This window comes from Conger conger, chromosome 9 (genome assembly GCF_963514075.1).
Source record: "Conger conger chromosome 9, fConCon1.1, whole genome shotgun sequence".
Classification (NCBI taxonomy): domain Eukaryota; kingdom Metazoa; phylum Chordata; class Actinopteri; order Anguilliformes; family Congridae; genus Conger; species Conger conger.
This window is the reverse complement of record NC_083768.1, coordinates 44,726,902-44,746,201: the sequence shown is the minus strand read 5'-3', so window position 1 is coordinate 44,746,201 and position 19,300 is coordinate 44,726,902. Positions and strand designations below refer to the sequence as shown.

The window sequence follows — 19,300 nt, the reverse complement described above, 5'->3', positions numbered from 1 at the left end:
TGCTGGGGTCTGAGGACTGTGGGCTGGGGGTTAGTCTGAAGGACGTGCTGGGGTCTGAGGACTGTGGGCTGGGGGTTAGTCTGAAGGACGTACTCTGGGGTCTGAGGACTGTGCGCTGGGGGTTAGTCTGAAGGACGGGCTCTGGGGTCTGAGGACTGTGGGCTGGGGGTTAGTCTGAAGGACGGGCTCTGGGGTCTGAGGCCTGTGCGCTGGGGGTTAGTCTGAAGGACATGCTCTGGGGTCTGAGGACTGTGCGCTGGGGGTTAGTCTGAAGGACGTGCTCTGGGGTCTGAGGACTGAGGACTGAGGACAGCAAGAAACACACAGGAGCGGAGTGTGAGTCTGATGGTCCTGAGGGCCGGATCCCCAGTGTCCCCCGCACCCTGATCTGTCCCCTCATCACCAGTGTTAGCCTGACCAACTGCTGCTGTCTAAAAACAGCCCAGTGACCTGATACTGACATCACCAGCATACATCACGTGCACACACACACACACACACACACACACACACAGTAAGTAGAGAGGTCCAGGAGGAATGCACACGGCTATCATCTCTGGTCCACAGTCTGACTGGCTGTAACTAATAACTATCACCTCAGCTCACCTTAATTCAGCAAGATCTTTATTTACATACACATTCATAAAAGCAACACTCACAAATTGGCATTGCAGCACAAAATAAACACTCTCTGTCCCTTCCTCATTGTCCAGCTTTCTCACTCTCTCCTCTATTCCCCCTCTCTCTTTGTAAATACAAAGTCATTTGATTCTTTGTTGCTCACTGTGGCCTCCAGAAGTAGCATACTGTGGCAGTGTATTTGCACAAGGCTGAACAGTCGCATGTAGCCTCACTCGCAGGACGTGGTAAAGTAAACCTCGCTGTTCCTGAGCGCAGCGAGACGACGGCGGAGACGCGGAGATCGGCTCGCGAAGTGGGTCACCCCGTTCCCTCGCGGAGACGCGCGGCTATCCGTGTTTATTTACTATCTCCCGCTTTGCGCTCCAGTGCTTGCGTGCTCCGTGTTTACCGGTGTCGGATTTCTGCGCCGGCGGCGAGCAGGTTCCCAGCCACCTCTCCCTACCGTCGGCGCTGAGAACTTTAGCAGCAGCGCAGCCTCCAAACAGACGACAGACGGAAAATTCATCAGCTGGAAAGGCCGTCAGCCAAGGGTCCCTGTCTGGGCCGGTCCAAACATTTGCTTTATGGATCGGATACGTTTGAGCATAAATGCAGAAACATGTTCATACCGGTAGCCTCTCCGTGAGGAATGAAATTTTTGGCATGTTTTTTTTATTTAAAGTTTTCTGTCTGCAAAATTTCTAGAAACCAGAACCAACCACACTTTATGGAAAAAACAAGCAAGTCTATACTATACATGAACATTGGTATGATGAAGGCATATTTACTTAGGAATGCATCCACACCTCTCGTTGCTGTATTTGGATTTGATGGTGTACAGTATGTTCCAAAAGTCTATATTATACACATAGACAAGTAGGACTTTGTAAAAATATATTTTGTATTATATGCCCAAAGCCACAAATTATATGACCTAAAAAGCTGCCTACCTCACATATATGTGACTTTCCATCATCATCATCATCATCATCATCTTCATTATTCAGCTTTTTTTCTTTACCATCATTATGATTATCATCACCATCTTCATCATTGTCTTCCTCCTGATGTCCTCATGACGCCATCTCAGCGGAACGTTCCGGTCTCTCTCCACGCCTCCATAGCATCTCTGAAGCTCCTCAGATCAGCACGGGTAGCCCTGGATACACCCCGGGCTATGATAACCCCACACACACACACACCACACTGTGCATTATGGCATGACGTGCTCTATGGGAACCCGATCATGGGTTCCGCTCACGGTATGGTTCACCCACTGCCAGTGTGTCTCCCCTTTGACTGAAGGCCCATTCGCCCTCCTCTCAAGGTCATGTCAGGTTCTGTACCACACTACTCTGGGTCGGCACCTATAGTGTAAACACAAAGCCACTTAGAAGGCGAACATTACCGATAGCATAAGCTAAGTGCCCCGAACAGACACCCATGATATCTCACACAGTATGACTGTGAGGCTACTGGTGTGCTAGATGTATTGTAGAAGCTAGCCAAGACAAGAATACACCACTTCTCACCCGTGTCTCAGAGTGCATACACCACTTCTCACCCGTGTCTCACAGTGCATACACCACTTCTCAGCTGGGTCTCAGAGTGCATACACCACTTCTCACCCGGGTCTCAGAGTGCACACCCCACTTCCAACATCTGTGCCAGTATCTGTGTGCGTCAGTGTCAACTTGCTGGGCTTCAATATTACATAACATACTATTACATTCACGCCTCTGTTAAAACAAGGGCATCTGTTTCACTGACCTGGTTTCCTAGCTGCTACCGTTCATCTTCACGGTATAATGGCAGCAGGTGGTGTTGTGTGTGTGTGTGCGTGCTGTTGGCACGGGCAGCCAGCCATAACATAGCAGGGATCCCAGGTCAGGTTGTCTAATGTTGGCAGCCGTCCCAAACCCACCTCGCTGCTGCACTGAACTCTTTAACGCACGGCAGGATTGCAGGATTGCTCTTTCTGACCATCTCCATTTTCAGAGGTGCTTCACTTTTTCAAAGCTTCAGATCAAAAAGAGCTACTGCAGATTATTGCGTGGCTTTGATGACACTGTCTTCCTTCTTGCCCTGACGTGACTGCCAGTTGAGATCAGACCAGGTGAAGATTTTTACATTGTTTCCGGTGGAACATATTCTTATTGTAAATTACTTATTTACTTTTATATCCACGTCAGATACAACAAACACTGCTAATTTCAGAAAACTGTCCTTAATGAAAATGTTTCATAATACAGTAATCATGGTACTGTAGGTGGATTTCTTTGGATAGATGGCCAATGGGATCAACAAGGACAAGGGAACACTGTCGGTATAGATGTGGTTCATTGGTTTTTCAAAAGCATAAAAATATGGTGGACTGTTGAAAAACTTTCTCTTATTCCTCCAAAACAGTCCACTAAAATACATTTCTGAAAACATTTGAGGTGAGATATAAGCAATGCAGTTGCTGAACCTTGATTCATATTTGATCTGCAATGACTAGTTTGAAAGTTTGATCCGAGTTTTGTGAGCCAGGTGAGTTGTACTGACATGCACTGCAAGCCTCTCCGTAGAAAATTAATGGAATGCGTTGTTTACACGATTCGTATGACAGGTTGGGCCCACTTGCAAATTATGTCCCTCCCCAAGAAAAAATTCAAAATATGAGAAAATTGATGAATGTGCCAAATCTGTTGGTAAGAGGTGGTTCTTGCGTGAGGCCCATTGACTAATCCTCAGGTGTGAGGCTGATCCACAGGTGTGGGACAGTAGCCTATCTCTGCTTCTGAAGAATCAGTCATACATGGAGCTCCATAGACTCTAATCCAAATGCATAATGCCACAATAGTGACTGCATGGCTGGTGCCACTGAAGGGTAAGAGGATTAAGCTTTGAAATGAGGTAAGAGGTAGTTTTGGACAGCCAGAGGTAGTACTGGGGGGGAGGGGTGTCACATGACCTAGTCGGTTCAGGGGTGCGTTACGAGCAGAGGTGATTTGCACCATTGACAGTGACTCAGTGAATCCTGGGGGCCTTGGAACAGGAAGTCTGCTAGCAGAACCTGCTGCACTGCCAGCACCCCCCCCCCCACACACACACACAAATGGCATCTCATTAAAGGAACAATCGCCTGGCATTCACTGTTCTCAAATATCAAAGCAGATCACCCACTCAACCTCCACACACACACACACACACACACACACACACGTGCAGCAGGACAGCGACTCCAAGTGTACGTCAAAATCCACACAGAAATGGTGAAGTAAAAACAACAGCCATAGTCTGCAATGGCCATCTCAGTCTCCAGACTTAAATCCAATGAAAAACCTGAACTTAAGTGGAGGGTGTCTGCATGGAGGAATGGTAAACAATCCCTCCAAATGTGTTCTCTAGCCTCATCACAAATAATAGGAAAAGACTATTTGCCAAAAGTATTAAACCAGGGGTGCCAATAATTGTTGAAGCAGTTTTTTTGGGAAATGCGTAGTGCACTTGATTCAATGGAGTTTATTCCATTGAATCAAGCACACAACGCATGTTGGAAAATAAAGCTTATGTCAATTTTTATTATTATATGTACAACTATTATTTTTGCACTTTTTGTGCATATTTATCAAGGGTACCAATAATTCTAGAGCCCAGTGTATGCACACACACACACACACACACACACACACACACACACTGGGAGAAAGGAATGGGGCTTCAGTAGAATAACAGTCCACTCTGCTTTCCACCACATACCTCCCCCCACCCCACTTTTTCCAGCCTGCCCCCAGTGCAGACTCCCCTCCCTGACGTACAGGGCTGAATATTTCTGCTGAACGCACACGGGGGACTGCATGTCAACATCGCTTTAATTGTATCCGTTTGGGGGAAAAAAATCCCCTCGTTTTAAAGTGACGGCAGCATATTTCTTCCTCACTGTAATTCGGATCACAGATAAAACATGTGCTTAAAGAATCCCGTTCTCCCCCCCACACGGCTCTGCTCAACTCATTTTCCCAGATCTAACGTTGCCGAGTGACCGTCTGTCGGGATCCTCGCCAGCGGCAGAACTAGGTCGTGTTTTCCCGAAAAAAACGAATTCATCCTCCCTCCCTCCCTCTCCCTGTCCCTCTCCCTGCTCCTCAGTCCGACAGAGCTCCATCCCACTGGGGAAGGGAACCTGGCTCTTTATGACAGGTCGAAATCTTTCATCTGCGACTGCAGCGCTGTCGCCCTGACCGCTACGGGGAGCGGGAAACGGGTTTGCGTGCAAGCGGAGTCTGGTTTGTTTGCATTTTGGCCGGAGAGACGTGGAAAAGAGGCTGTTCTCTGGAGCACCGTAAGGATTCTCCCCACAGCAAAGTGTGTGGAGGGAGGAGCTGGAACACAAACACAGAGATGCAGATGCACAAAAACACAGATAGACAAACGGACAAAGCAACACACACACACACAGATACTGAGACCCACAAACACTTACACACATACCCACAAACACACACACATACACACACGCATGTACGCATGCAAACACAAACACACATACAGATGCAGAGACCCGGAGACACCTGTATGCACACACACAGGCAATTGTCTCACACATGCACAGGCTTTAGGTGCACATGCAAAATATACACAAACATACACATGCAGTCAGACAAATGGACATAAACACTTGGACATGACACACTGAAACATGCGCGCACGCGCACACATACACGCACACACATACACACGCGCACACACACACACACACATACACTCACATGCACGCATGCACACACACCCACTCTCATGCACGTATGCATACGCACACACATACGCACACACACACACAGACACTCACACACACACACGCATGCACACATGCACACACACACACATACACAGACACACGCACACACACACAGGGGCTGAGCCGTGAGCTGTGCTCAGTGGAGCAGATCCAGCGGAGGATGATAGCAGCCGTGCTACAGGCTGAGGACAGCTCTCTGACCCCAGATTGATGGCTTCCTGCCCCTGCATGAGGGGTTCAGATGCAGGGTCGCCCCACACTGCGGAGCGGTCCAGCCCCGTCTCATTCCCCAGCGCCTTCCACTCCCCAAAGTGATCAAGACCTCGCCAGTCACCAGTCAGGAGCTATGCATGTACACAAACGCACACACGTGCATACATACAAACATGCAGAGACACACTCACATGCACATACACATGCCTGCACACGCACGCACACACATACACATGCACACAGACACCACAGTACAGATTACATAACAATCAGTCTGTGTCCAGATAAGAGGACCTTTAGCATACGCTCAAACTCTCGCTAGGCTAACAGCATGCCCCAACAGGAAACCATTGTCAGGAGATACTTCAGCCTGGACTGCTGCAGCCTTCCACCGCGAACAGAGCCAGAACAAAATAAGCTCAGGTGGCTGTGCGAGTCCCATTCACCCTCCCGCCCCCACGTCTCTGCTTAATACCGGTATACTTTTTCTTTCCACAGACAAAGTGCCATTCAATCTCCCAGGGCACCTGTAGGGCCTATTGCGTAACGAGGGCTTAAGAACAGTCCCCGGCCGGTTTTTGTTTTCGCTTTCTTTTGTCGCCGCTGACAACGGGCCATAGAAACGCGGCTCCGAGCTGAATTAACGAGGCCCGTTCCCACGTACTCCTCTTTCTTCCTCCCCGTCCCATTAGCGCGAGCGACGGAGCGCTAGGAAAAGCGCGCCCGGACGTTCCCCCCCCCGCACTCTCTTCCCTCTCCCTCCTCATTCCCGATTTCCCCAGCCTCTCCCAGTGTGGAGGCGAGGGTGAAGTGGGGCAGCTACGTCCGCTCGCTCCTGCAGGAGGAATTAAGGGAGAACACATCCAGTGCGGCGCCAACGCGGACCCGGAGAGTCGGGGAGGACCTCCAGGCGAAACGCTCGAGTGGGCCCAGACCTCCCTTCCCACAGGTGAGGGAGTCTCCTCTATTGTGAGTTCAGGCCAGGATGTTCTTAGCCTGAGACACACACCGTACCACGGCCAGGTGAGCACAATGCCCATTCAAGCATCGGCGTGTTGTAGTACGCACGCTCGTTAAACAAGTGGTGTGTACTGATACTCTGTATGAAATTCAAAATGCAAACAAGATATCCTGTTACTTCAGGTAAATTTGCATTACGTAATGTGTTGACACTCTCCTTTTATACTGTGTATCCCATTCATTGTGTTTGGCATGCAATAAAAGTATATTAAAAGGAACAATATATTAATAATGTTCAGGAACATGCGATAATTCTCTGCCAGGCTTATTTCAGAATGCTCTGACATTGACTCAGACACGTTATTGCACTGTGCATATGATGAAACTAAATAAACTGCTTAAAATTAAATGCAAAAAAATAGCAATAATTAGTCGCTAATTAGCAATATTTTGTCACATTAGTCACTGACTGAATGACTGCAGTACACAGATAACTGCAGTATGCTGAGATGACTGCAGTACGCTGAGATAACTGCAGTACACTGAGATAACTGCAGTACACTGAGATGACTCCAGTATGCTGAGATGACTGCAGTACGCTGAGATAACTCCAGTACACTGAGATGACTGCGGTACACTGATATAACTGCAGTATACTGAGATAACTGCAGTACACTGAGATGACTGCAGTACACTGATATAACTGCAGTATACTGAGATAACTGCAGTACACTGAGATAACTGCAGTATACTGAGATAACTGCAGTACACTGAGATAACTACAGTATACTGAGATAACTGCAGTACACTGAGATAACTGCAGTGTGCAATGTCTGTGGAACTGCTTTATGGTCGCCCCAGAGACAGGGGCTGAGGAGGGAATTCCATCTGTGGCGTTTCTGCTTTCAGATCAAAGCATTCTAAATTATAAACAGGAAGCGGAGTGTGGTTCCGCGGAGGGGAGAGCTTCCACATACCAGGGGAAGAGAGGAGAAGGAGGAAGACGAAGAATGTTTGAGTCCCACAGGCCCAGGTCCTCGCTCGCCTCGAGCTCTTGACACTGACCTCCAAGCCCGGGGCTCTGGCACACTTCTTTATTTTGTGGTCGCTGCGTGGTCACACGTGCGTCGCGCCTCACCAGGTGAAGGCAGAGAGAACCTTCCGGTCACACGCGAAAGATCTGCACACTGCAGACCGCAAACATTACTCAGAGTGATATTTTCAAACACCTACATTTAGTTCAGCACTCCTGCCCTCCACCCCCCAGGCCCCAGTGTCCTCCTTAGGTATAAAATACAGCTATGACAAGCTTGAAATGACCAGCTACCAGCTGTTTCAAAGCATACAGTGGCTTGGGCTGGTCAAACCATGTTGAGTAAGGAGCTGGTGGGAACCGATCAACCAGCTACCAGATGTTTCAAAACCTGGCTTGAGCTGTTTTTGTCAGCAGGGCAGTGTCTCAGAATACCAGGAAGTCCCTAAAGTGGTGAATGACCGCTCACCTCAGGCCCACACGGGTCCCCATTGTGAAGGACCCTCAGCTTCCTGTACCCACAATGCAGTCAGGCCAGGTGCTCGTTTATAGCATTGTTAGCATTTTTAACTGGTATATCCGGCCGTGGATATATACAGTTTCACTTGGTTAGACACATGTGTGCATGTGTGCACCTTACTGTTGTTCGAACATGGAGCAGGCGCCTAGCCTCTACGTGACATCTCCATAGCACTGCAGAATGTTGTGTTATACGCTAGCTTGGTAGGCTATCCAGGAAGTAGGACACTGGACTTAACAAAAACATTTTTGCTTTTTTATTAGTTCAAAACTTTCCTGACACGGATATCTCATGAAGAAGGAGTCACAGCAAAGGTACTCAGCGGATCTGTGAGAGTCTTTGGACACTGGAAAGAGTCTCATATTTCCGCCATTTTGTAAGAGACGGGGACGTCGCAGGCCTGAGGCCTTGGCGCGGGAAGAGCTTGTTACCTCCACCGGAGCCTGAAATCGGAGATGACAACACTTAGAGAAGCTCGGAGGAGCGTGTGAGCTTCTGAATGAGGAGTTCATTCATGGGTCCCCAGGGAGGAGAGGAGAGGAGAGGAGAGGGGAACACACACACACCTGCGTCTGTGTTTAAAAACATGACCCTGAGTCATGGTCTTTGCGTGCAAAACGTCGATTAACGCTCTCTCAATGCAGCGGGATAGCGTGTCACGCAAAGTGCAGGTTACTGCTGAAGGGGCCAGAGCAGGATGCTCACACAAATAATCTCAGGATCATTTACGGCTGTGTGCCTGCCTGTGTGTGTCTGTGTATGGTGTGTGTGTGTATGTGTGTGTGTATGTGCATGTATGTGCGTGCATGTGTGTGTGAATGCGTGTGTGTGTGTGCACATGTGTATGTATGTATGTATGTGTGTGTGGTGTGTGCGTGCTTGTGAGTGTATGCGTTGCGTGTTTGTGTTTGTCTGTGTGCGTGTACATGGTGTGTGTGTGTGTGTGTGCGTGAGTGTATTTGCTGCGTGTTTGTGTTTGTCTGTGTGCGTGTACATGGTGTGTGTGTGTGTGCGTGAGTGTATTTGCTGTGTGTTTGTGTTTGTGTTTGTTTGTGTGGGGCTGTGTGTACGTCAGAGCTCGTTGCTGAGAAGCTGCTGTGAGATTCACACCTCCTACCCCTCCTACCCTTACCGTCACTGCACCCCCCCCCCCACCCCCGGGCTCTTACCATCAATGCTCCTGCCCCCCCCCCCACCCACGGCTCTTACCGTCACTGCCCTCTCCCCCTCTGCAGATTCTGGGTCTATCGTCACAGACACACAGTGCCCCTGTTGTGGGGACTGCGGCAGAAGCCATGTGTGTTGGCCTGGAAGAGCGAACTCACACTGCGCTTTGCCCTCTGTGAAGTTTCACTGGCCGATGTCGCTGTCGTCGCGGCAACAAAGAGCAGTCGGCTGGTTGGACAAGAGCCCAGCTATGGAGCATGACTTGACCGAAGCCCCTCCCCCTCTGTCTGGGGAGAGACACTTACTCTGTGTGTGTTTATTTATTCATATTTACTTTTTATGCACTTTATTTATGTACCAGTATTGTTCTTTAAAATCAGTCAATGCCAGCTACAGCAGAACGACCAACAACCAATTATATTATTATAATTACATTTCATTTATATTTATTATACTGCATGACACATCATGATAAACATGAGTGTAAAGCATAAGAAGAGAACATAGCAACTGAAAGTCCAATTCATATTTACATTTTGTATGAGTGTGTGTGCATGTGTGCATGTGAGAGTGTGTGGATGTGTGTGTTTGTGTGCATGTGAGAGTGACTGGATGTGTGTGTATGTGTTCATAAGTGTGTGTGCATGAGTGTGTGTGTGTGTATGTGAGTGTGTATGTTTGTGTGTGTCTGAAGCAGTGGAAGAGATACTGCCCTGTAGTTTCCTGACTACTAGTGTGGTAAAGATGAGGGGATGTGTGGTTGGAATAAACTCTCTCTCATTCTCTCTCTTTCTCTCTCTCTGCAGAGGTGGATGGCCAGGATTCAGACAGGCCTGAGGTCGAACTGCAGTAAACAAACGGACACACCCCCCTGTCGCAGCCCACCAATCGCCAAGGGAGGCGGAGCCACGCACTGCCCGCTAACCGCTGAGAACTGAGCAGCTTGTCTGAGAGAATTTACTGGCGCTGTTTGTCCAGCATGTTACCGTCTTGAGCCAAATGTGTCTCACAGAGCAAACCCAGAAAAACAGCCTTCGCCCGAATGCCAGCTCTGTCCCCACGGAGACGGCCAACCGGGGGGAGGGGCCCCATTCAGCCGAAACACTCTCCACACAAGAGGATAAGCCGGGGAGACACACCAACGTGCCGAGACGTTCTCATGCTCAGACAGTCTTTCCAGAACACGCACACACGCATACGTGCATGCAGGCACTCGCAGACGCATGAATATACACAGGTACACAGGAGAAACTGCACTCTTGTCCCTTCCTCAGTGATTGGCTGGTGAGGGGGTTGGGGGTGTGTCAGTAAAAACAGGCCAATGAGCAGTAGCGGATGAGAGTACACTTTCACACCCGTATGTCTGTCAGGTCACGCCCAAGTGTCAGCATGCCCCCCCCCCACCCCACACCTCATCATATCTGTCAGTCACTCTTCTTAAATCGCCATTGTCCTTAACTCCACAGTGTGAATTCTCAATCCTACTTTCAAGCCCTTCTCAATTCGATTCAGATTGATTCGATTCGATTCGATTAAATTCAATTTTTCAAAAGGGATTCAGCAGCTAGGTAAAGAAACAATGACATCCACAGAGAGCTGTTCTCCCTGCTGTAAAATCCAGCTATGCCAGCTTGAACAGCTTGAAAATCAAGCTGGTCAAGCTGGTCATAAAGTGTTCTAGCTGTGTATGAGCTGGTCAACCAGCTTGTGCTGGGAGCTTGTCTGAGCCGGTAGCTGGTCTGCTGTTCAGCTGGGAGCTGGTCTGAACTGGTCAACCAGCTAAACCATGTTGAACTGGGAGCTGGTCTGAACTGGTCAACCAGCTACCAGCTGTTTCAAAACCTAGCTTGAGCTGTTTTATATCTCAGCAGGGATATAATCACATCCACAGTCGGACATGTGCTGTAATAGTTGTAGAAAATATACAACACATCCACAAAAGGCAGACGGGTACATGACATACGTAATCACCCTCACGGTTACAGAGAGGTCAGGTGTACTGCAGTGCGTCTGTGTCTGAAAGACGTGAGGTCAGGCAGCAGGCAGTCGGGCAGACTGTGACAACATGCAGGCCCCTGTTCTGGCACCGCAGAATGATCTGATATAATGTTATCAAGCACACCTGCCTCCACCCTGCTCCTATGGCAGCGTCAGCAAACCAGGCCAGGGCAAATCTGATTAATGCTAATCCACATATCCGGAGGTAAGGAGGGAGTGGGGGGGAGGGAGAGGGAGAGAGAGTGAGAGAGAGGGGGAGAAGGAGAGAGAGAGAGGGGGAGAGCGAACGAAAGAGAGAGAGTAGGGGGGAGAGAGAGATGGGGTAAGGAGAGAGACAGAGAGTGGGGGAGTGGGAGATAGAGTGAGAGAGAGGCAGGGAGAAGGAGAGAGAGAGGGGGAGAGCCAAAGAGGGAGAGAGAGTAGGAGAGAGAGAGAGAGATTTCCTCTTCTCTATGCTGGAGACCGGAAAGTATTGAGGGTAAACACATTCATATAATACATAACATATTTATCACATAATGTTTTCATGTTTTCAGTTGTTTTTGCGTGCGTATTCTCAGAAGCCCTACTGCGTGGCAGCACCCCTGAAGCCCAGTGTGTGGGTTCTGACTGGAGGTTCAGGGGCTGTTCCCTCTGAGGTGTCATAATGAGGTCATACAGGGGCTGCTGGGAGCTGCACCAGCATGCATTATGCCGGGCCTGGGCGGGGCCGGATCCTCATTCGCTCTTAACATTGACTTAAAAATAAAAGCTCATTGTGCAGCTCATTTTGACTGCCACTGGAAAAGCCACACTGGCTAAGGACAATCTTTATTGAATCCATGCCTGTGTTTGTGATGCAGCAGAGGGCTGTGGCTTCGATCTGGCTTCAGTTAAGGTTTGTCCTCAACTCTGACTTGAAAATAAACACATAGCTCGGTCGCAGAGCTGTGTGAGTCCATCTACCACACATTCAAGATACAGACGTTCATAAGGGGTACAGACAGTAACACAGCACCAGTGTGCACACACATGAGATCATGGTTACTGTACGTCAAGCAGACCTGGGTTAAAAACATAACTGTTTTGGATTCAATTCAAATACTTTTCTGCGCTCGATGCTGGTGCAACTGAGCCAGCCAAGAGGACCAGAAGGGCAGGGTTTGCAGTTTTGGAGAGTATTTTTACATTACATTACATTACATTAATGGCATTTGGCAGACGCTCTTATCCAGAGCAACATACAGTTGATTAGACTAAGCAGGAGACAATCCTCCCCTGGAGCAATGCAGGGTTCAGGGCCTTGCCCTACTTGGAATTCATCTTCCTTTGTTGTTTTAATCTGTTGGAATCAGGACATAGAAAATCTGTTGTGGAAAAGGACATTCACAGTCTGCAAATTCCACAGGTCTACAACACTAAACACCCAATAAGCCATATCCCCCCCCAACCCCCACCGTCAAGCCCTAGCTCAAACACGCAGCATAATAATGTCACTAATTTGCATTTTAATTCCAGGCCAACACGTATGAAATGGAAATATTTTTTTCAAGCAGCCATAGCTCACTCCACCAGAGCCGAATCCCAATCAGCGCTCATTATGCTCTCGCATACCTAATGACATGCAAATGAGAGCCATGCTCAAAGACCAGGGCTCATCAAACTCTCGCAGGAGAGCTAAGAACATGCAAATGAACATCACGTTCAACCAACCAGGGCTCATCACGCTCTCGCATACCTAACGACATGCAAATGAGCACCACGTTCAACCAACCAGGGCTCATCACACTATCGCATAGCTAAGGAAATGCAAATGAGCACCATGCTCAATGACCGGGGCTCATCTAACTCTCGCATAGTTAACGACATGCAAATGAGCACCGCATTCAACCAACCAGGGCTCATTCCGCTCTCTCATAGCTGACAACATGCAAATGAGCGCCACGCTCAACCAACCAGGAGGGAGAGAGGGGAAAACACCGTGTAAACAAACAGGCAGTGAATAAAACAATGAGGAAAACCTCAGCTGCGACGGAGACAGATGGCTTTCTGAGAGGGGCTGATGAGTTTACTTAACTTTGCCATGCAGGCAAACAGAGCCAGAGCTTTTAGAAAGAGCACTTCAAAGGAACCAGGATCCACTTCAAAGTCAGAGCAACAACGGAGAGAACTGAGAGGCCTCGTCTTGCATGTTGTTTACAGACCAATTGCTCTCTGGTTCAGCTGGTCCCAGGACCTGGGTGGGGTGTCTCCTGCTAGGCTAGATGCTCTCCCTGCTCAAAAACACAGCTCAAGCTATGTTTTGGAACAGCCGGTAGCTGGTTGACCAGTTCAGACCAGCTCACAGCCAGACATGGTTTAGCTGGTTGATCAGATGAGACCAGCTCACAACTGGACATGGTTTATCTGGTTGATCAGTTCAGACCAGCTCATAGCTGGATGTGCTGCCATGGTTGCATGGTTGTTCTCAGTAATAAAATTATTTTCATTTTCTCCACGGAACTGGTGGAACTGCTCCGCCCACTCCCGTCACGGGCAATGTGATTGGCCAGAGAAATCGAGGTTTCGTAGAAAAATTAGTCTCGGTACAGTACCTGCAAGGGAATTTTACATGACAACACTCACTTCTGCAAACATGGTGGCATTCTGTATTTCATGTCATTGGTTTTGCATACAGCATACAACTGAAGCAACTGGATATTCATTGATGCACTTGAGCTAAGATAGCTTCCTGAAGAGTGTGACAGTAGTGCCTTCCCAGAATAGGAACCCCCTACATTCTGGTAATAAACTCAAATTCCCAAAATGGTACATATGATCTACAACAACACAGCCACTAGTCAACCAACTGGCACTCCGCCACATCACATATCAAATATACAGTAATATGATTATCATTATGATTTTGCACAAACTTTGACACTGTCACCCCACCCCCAATAGACACCCAGGCTACCTCCCAGCTACAGTCAATGACTCAGAGACAAATCTTCAAAAGAATGACTCTTTTACTACGAGGAGTCATCACCCAAATGACAACTTCTGAATAAAAATGGAAGATTGAATAAATTCCTTCAGAGTTATTCATCCTTGATTCTTCTGTGGGTCCCTGGCTCGCACTTAAAAGAAGCTTTAATGTAGAAAGATAATATCACACAAGGAGACGCTCTGTCTTCCGTCAGGAGAGGGACACCTGACACAGCTTGGATGAATGAAAAGGGAACATGACTCAGATGCCAAGACTCAGGACCGAAGAGGTTAAAAAAGGTGTGTGTTGTGGCACCTGTCTCTCCCATTGAGGGTAAACAGCTTTGAAACCCGATAAGGTTCAGTGGCAGGGGGGCTGTAGAAGGCTTCATCTGCCTCAACCTCACAGAGAAACCCCTCTTTTGATTGGGGAATTAGTCGCTGTGTGATGCGGGTTCAGCTGCTCGTCCACATCTAAACAGAGTGGTGACAGTGTGGGGTCTCAGGGTGCACTCCAAACACACAACCTTCAGTATCCCAGCATGCAAAGCTTTCCAAATCTGGTTGCCCTTCAAAAGGAAGGCACAGAAGGACACATAAACAATGAGACACAAACACACACATGCGCACACACACACACACACACACACACACACACACAAAAAGTGTGTGTGAGAGAGAGAATTGAATAATAGAAGGGAATTTCCACCGTTGTGAGTAGTGCCCAATACACATAAGGGAGAGGAGACTGAGAGCAGCTCTTTGCCATGATAAGACCCAGGCAGATTTGATCAGTGAGTCAATGAGGCAGTGAATGCTAAGTTTCAGCCGGAGATAAGACTGCGCGGTGATGGGGCCCATGCTAAACGGGCCGTGAAATGACACGGGACACCCCCTGCTCAGCTGTCTGCCTGCCGGGGGCACGGGAGGCAGCAGGCCTGGGCAGCCACACAGCGCAGAGCACTGGCACCAAGACCCTGCATCCACTCAGGGGCACAGACACAGATTAGTGAACACGGATTAGACTGATTATTACATAGACCTGTGAACCCTGCTGAGACTGATTATTACATAGATCTGATACCTGTGAAGTTGGCTGAGGATGATTGTTATATAGACCTCCAAACTCATCTGAGGCTGATTATTACATAGACCTGTGAACTCATCTGAGGCTGATTATTACATAGACATGTGAACCCTGCTGAGGCTGATTATTACATAGACCTGTGAACCCTGCTGAGGCTGATTATTACACAGACCTGTGAACCCTGGTGAGGCTGATTATTACATAGACCTGTGAACCCTGCTGAAGCTGATTACTAATTACATAGACCTGTGAACTCATCTGAGGCTGATTATTACATAGACCAGAGAACTCATCTGAGGCTGATTATCACATAGACCTGAGAACTCATCTGATGCTACTTATTACAGAGAGCTATGAACCCATCTGATGCTATTTATTACAGAGAGCTGTGAACCCATCTGATGCTGATTATTACGGAGACATGCCGACCCTGCTGATGCTGTTTATTACATAGACCTGTAAAGCTGGCTAAGATGATTATTACATGGATCTGTGAAGCTAGCTGTGCCTGATTATTACACAGACACTGAGGCTAAGTGCCTGAAATCGGTGAACACTAAACAAGGTGAGGAATCAGGCCTCTGACATGAGCAGACAGTAACTTCAGCTGTAAATCTGTGAAACGCAACTGGACCTGCACTTTCCGCAGGGGAGAACAGCCTGTGCCCTCATGAATGTTGGCTGGATTTTTACGGTCTGGAAAGTTGAGTGCCGTGTGTTGCACTATGTGTGTGTACGGGTGTGGGTGTATGTGTGTGTCTGTGTGCATGTGTTTTGTGTAAATGCGCACATGTGAGTATGTATTTGTGTGTGCTATGTATACATGCAGCCCTGCGTGTGTACACGAGCATGCTTGTGCGTTCGCATGTCCACATGCGTGTGTGCGTGCATGTCCCTGCTTACAAACGGTACAGTTCATCCATCTTTAGCCCTCCGCATTAATAGGATTTATGGTGCCGCAGAAATAACAGTCCTTCCGGAATATGGTGCTCTGGTAGACTGTTCCTCCAGTGTTAGTGCCCTCTGGGAACGCATGCCCGAGAAGACGAATGCTCTCTGCCGTGCGTTTGAGCCAGAGCTCTCCCCACTCCCATCCATATTCTCCACATCTCTGCCTGAAGAGACGCCTGAGAGCGAGCTGGCACATTACCCATCACCCCCCTCAGAATCTCAACCCAAAGCAACAGATAGGACAAAGCTGCCCGTATCTCAGAAAGTGGTCAGAATGTACTCTGAACACCACTGTACTCTCTAAGTAAGAAATGCTGCCACAGTATGTAGAACAGCTCTGTAGAAAACACAGCCCTACTCATATCTATGAATATTTCAGAGTGGGGACTACATAATCACTAAATTAAAAGCGATTTGAAAACTACAAACTACCAAGGCTACAGTATAAAACCTGGCTCTGGCACCAGGCACTCCACAGTCACCTATGAGGTATATATATAAGTACTGATCGTCCCCTTCCTCTTTCAAGAAAAAAACAAATAAAAATTTTGTGTTCATTTTTTACTTCTCCTTCCTTCTTCTTGTTATCTGCAGAGGCACTCGTATCTCTGTGGTCAATTTGCTTCCATTATTCACAGCCTCTCACTCGTACATGTGTGTGTGTGCGTGAGGGCAAGTGTGTGTGCATGAGTGTCTGTGCGTATGTGTGTGCATGAGTGTGTGTGCGTGTGTGTGTGTGCATGAGTGTGTACACGCGCGTGTGTGTGTGCATCAGTGTCTGCGCGTGTGTGTGTGTGTGTGTGCGCGTAAGGGCATGTGTGAGCATGAGTGTCTGTGCGTGTCTGTATGTGTGTGTGTGCATGAGTGTCTGTGCGTGTGTGTGTGTGCATGAGGCATGAGTGTGTGTGCGTATGTGTGCGTGAGGGCATATGTGTGCATGAGTGTGTGTGCGAATGCATGAGTGTGTGGGCGTGTGTGTATGTGTGTGCATGAGTGTGTGTGCATGTGTGTGTGTGTGCATGTGTGCATGTGTGTGTGTATGTGTGTGAAGACAGGAGGGAGTCACTTTAGAGCAGAGACTCTGTAAATGGCAGCCCAGCCCAGGTGGGAGCAGGGTGTTTGGAGAGAGGTGCTGAGACACTGCCTGCATGAACTCGGCTAGCTGAGAGCAGCAGGCCCCGCCCCCTCTTCCTGTCACTATCAGGGCTGTCATCAGACTTGTGGTTCCAGCCAAAATGAGGCCTTAGGTTTATCTGTGCATGCATAGTCATGCATTTCAATGTGTGTGTGTATGTGTGTGTGTGTGTGTGTGTGTGTGCATGTGTTTGTGTGTGTGTGTGTGTGTGTGTGTGTGTGTTCGTGTGTGTGTGTGTGGGGGGGGTTCAATGAGTGCAGGTTGCTTGTCAGAAAGAGAGAGTGGGTGGATCTCACTGACTCCACCCACCCTGCATGAACACGGCTCAGTGTAGTACAGACAGGCAGCTGTCACTACAGAGGAGAGCAAACACTGACATCCCCCGGTACAGACAGACACCTGTCAGTACAGAGGAGAGCAGACACTGACATCCCCCGGTACAGACAGACAGCTGTCAGTACAGAGGAGAGCAAACACTGACATCCCCCGGTACAGACAGACACCTGTCAGTACAGAGGAGAGCAGACACTGGCATCCCCCGGTACAGACAGACAGCCGTCAGTACAGAGGAGAGCAGACACTGACATACCCCGGTACAGACAGACAGCTGTCAGTACAGAGGAGAGCAAACACTGGCATCCCCCGGTACAGACAGACAGCCGTCAGTACAGAGGAGAGCACAGACAACACCAGCGACCCCTCACACCCACAGACAGATGTTACTGCCATGACACATCAGCTGGATTATAAAGCATGCTATGTCATGTACCTGGAAAATATGACCTAAAAAGCTATTTTTATTTTACGGCGGCATTAAATACATATTTTAACAGTCTGCTTCCATTATTAAGTATCATTAACACCATCGCTTCAGGGAACACTGGAAAAGATAATGGCTATAATGACGAAGATGAACATGACTCACCTGTGGTGCAGTCGTCTTGGGTTGAACACCGGAGCTCAAGTTCAGGTCTGTACGAGCGTCCTGACCCGTCACCTGGCCCGGCCCAATCCATCACGCCGAAAAACAAAGATCTTTCAATATCTCACATCAAACGGATCCAGACAAGAGATCCCCTAAACCACACACATGCCCCTGGCTGGCTCTGAACGGGGGCTCAGAGTGACTCACAATCCCCTTGTGTGCTCAAAGGCTCAGATTACCGCTACAGTTCCCGACAAAGGTGGGGCGGACAAAACTAAAAAAAGTATTTGTGTAGGAGGTATGACCGCTTTCTGTCCACTTCATGGGCTTTTCTGTGCGCGATGATGGCGTGACACCTTCAAACAATGCCCCGGGTCTACCTTTACATGTTTGCAATATAAATCAAACTAATAAATACAGTTGTACAGTTGAAAAATGTGATTACTAAAACAGACATCAATATATCAGTTACTACTTTAAAATATGTAACTGCGTGCAAAGGTGATGCCTTAGTATACACTTTACAAATGATGTATAATCAGCCAAATATATTCTACAATAAACAAAGAGCAATTTAAATACCTTTAGGCCAGGGCTGCCCAACCCTGTTCCTAGAAATCAACTGTCAAGTACGTTTTCACTACAACCCTAAGAAAGCACACCGCAGTCAACAGCTAGAGATCTCATTGAGCTGCTAATTAGTAGAATCAGGTGTGCCAAATTACGGTTGAAACGAAAACGCACCGGATGCTAGACTTCCAGGCACAGGGTTAGGCAGCCCTGCTTTGGGCATTTACTGCAGAAGCCCTTCTCCAGAGTGAGCCAATTTTATACAGACAGGTTTAGGCAACGCTAATGCTAAATCATCATGGGCACAACCATTAACAATAGTTCATACATGTCAATACATGTCAGTTATGTTGTATTGATGATGTACGTGCAAAATAGTCCTTTGATTAAG

The 19,300-nt window shown here is 48.2% G+C and overlaps 2 long non-coding RNA genes across 4 annotated transcripts; one reads left to right on the top strand and one right to left on the bottom strand.

Annotated features, from left to right (window-relative positions):
- Positions 1–706: 706 nt before the first annotated feature.
- Positions 707–19,032, bottom strand: LOC133137879 (uncharacterized). 3 transcript variants are annotated; one of them, XR_009709635.1, is made up of 4 exons: positions 18,922–19,032; positions 18,340–18,411; positions 1,643–1,780; positions 707–1,180 (listed from the first exon to the last, which is right to left on the bottom strand). It is a non-coding gene; the product is annotated as an uncharacterized LOC133137879 (long non-coding RNA). The 3 variants fall into 3 exon arrangements; XR_009709637.1 differs by having other exon boundaries at positions 707–1,117; XR_009709636.1 differs by lacking the exons at positions 707–1,180; positions 1,643–1,780 and adding an exon at positions 8,414–8,573.
- Positions 6,421–10,627, top strand: LOC133137880 (uncharacterized). Its single transcript, XR_009709638.1, has 3 exons — positions 6,421–6,566; positions 9,366–9,605; positions 10,104–10,627. It is a non-coding gene; the product is annotated as an uncharacterized LOC133137880 (long non-coding RNA).
- Positions 19,033–19,300: the final 268 nt, after the last annotated feature.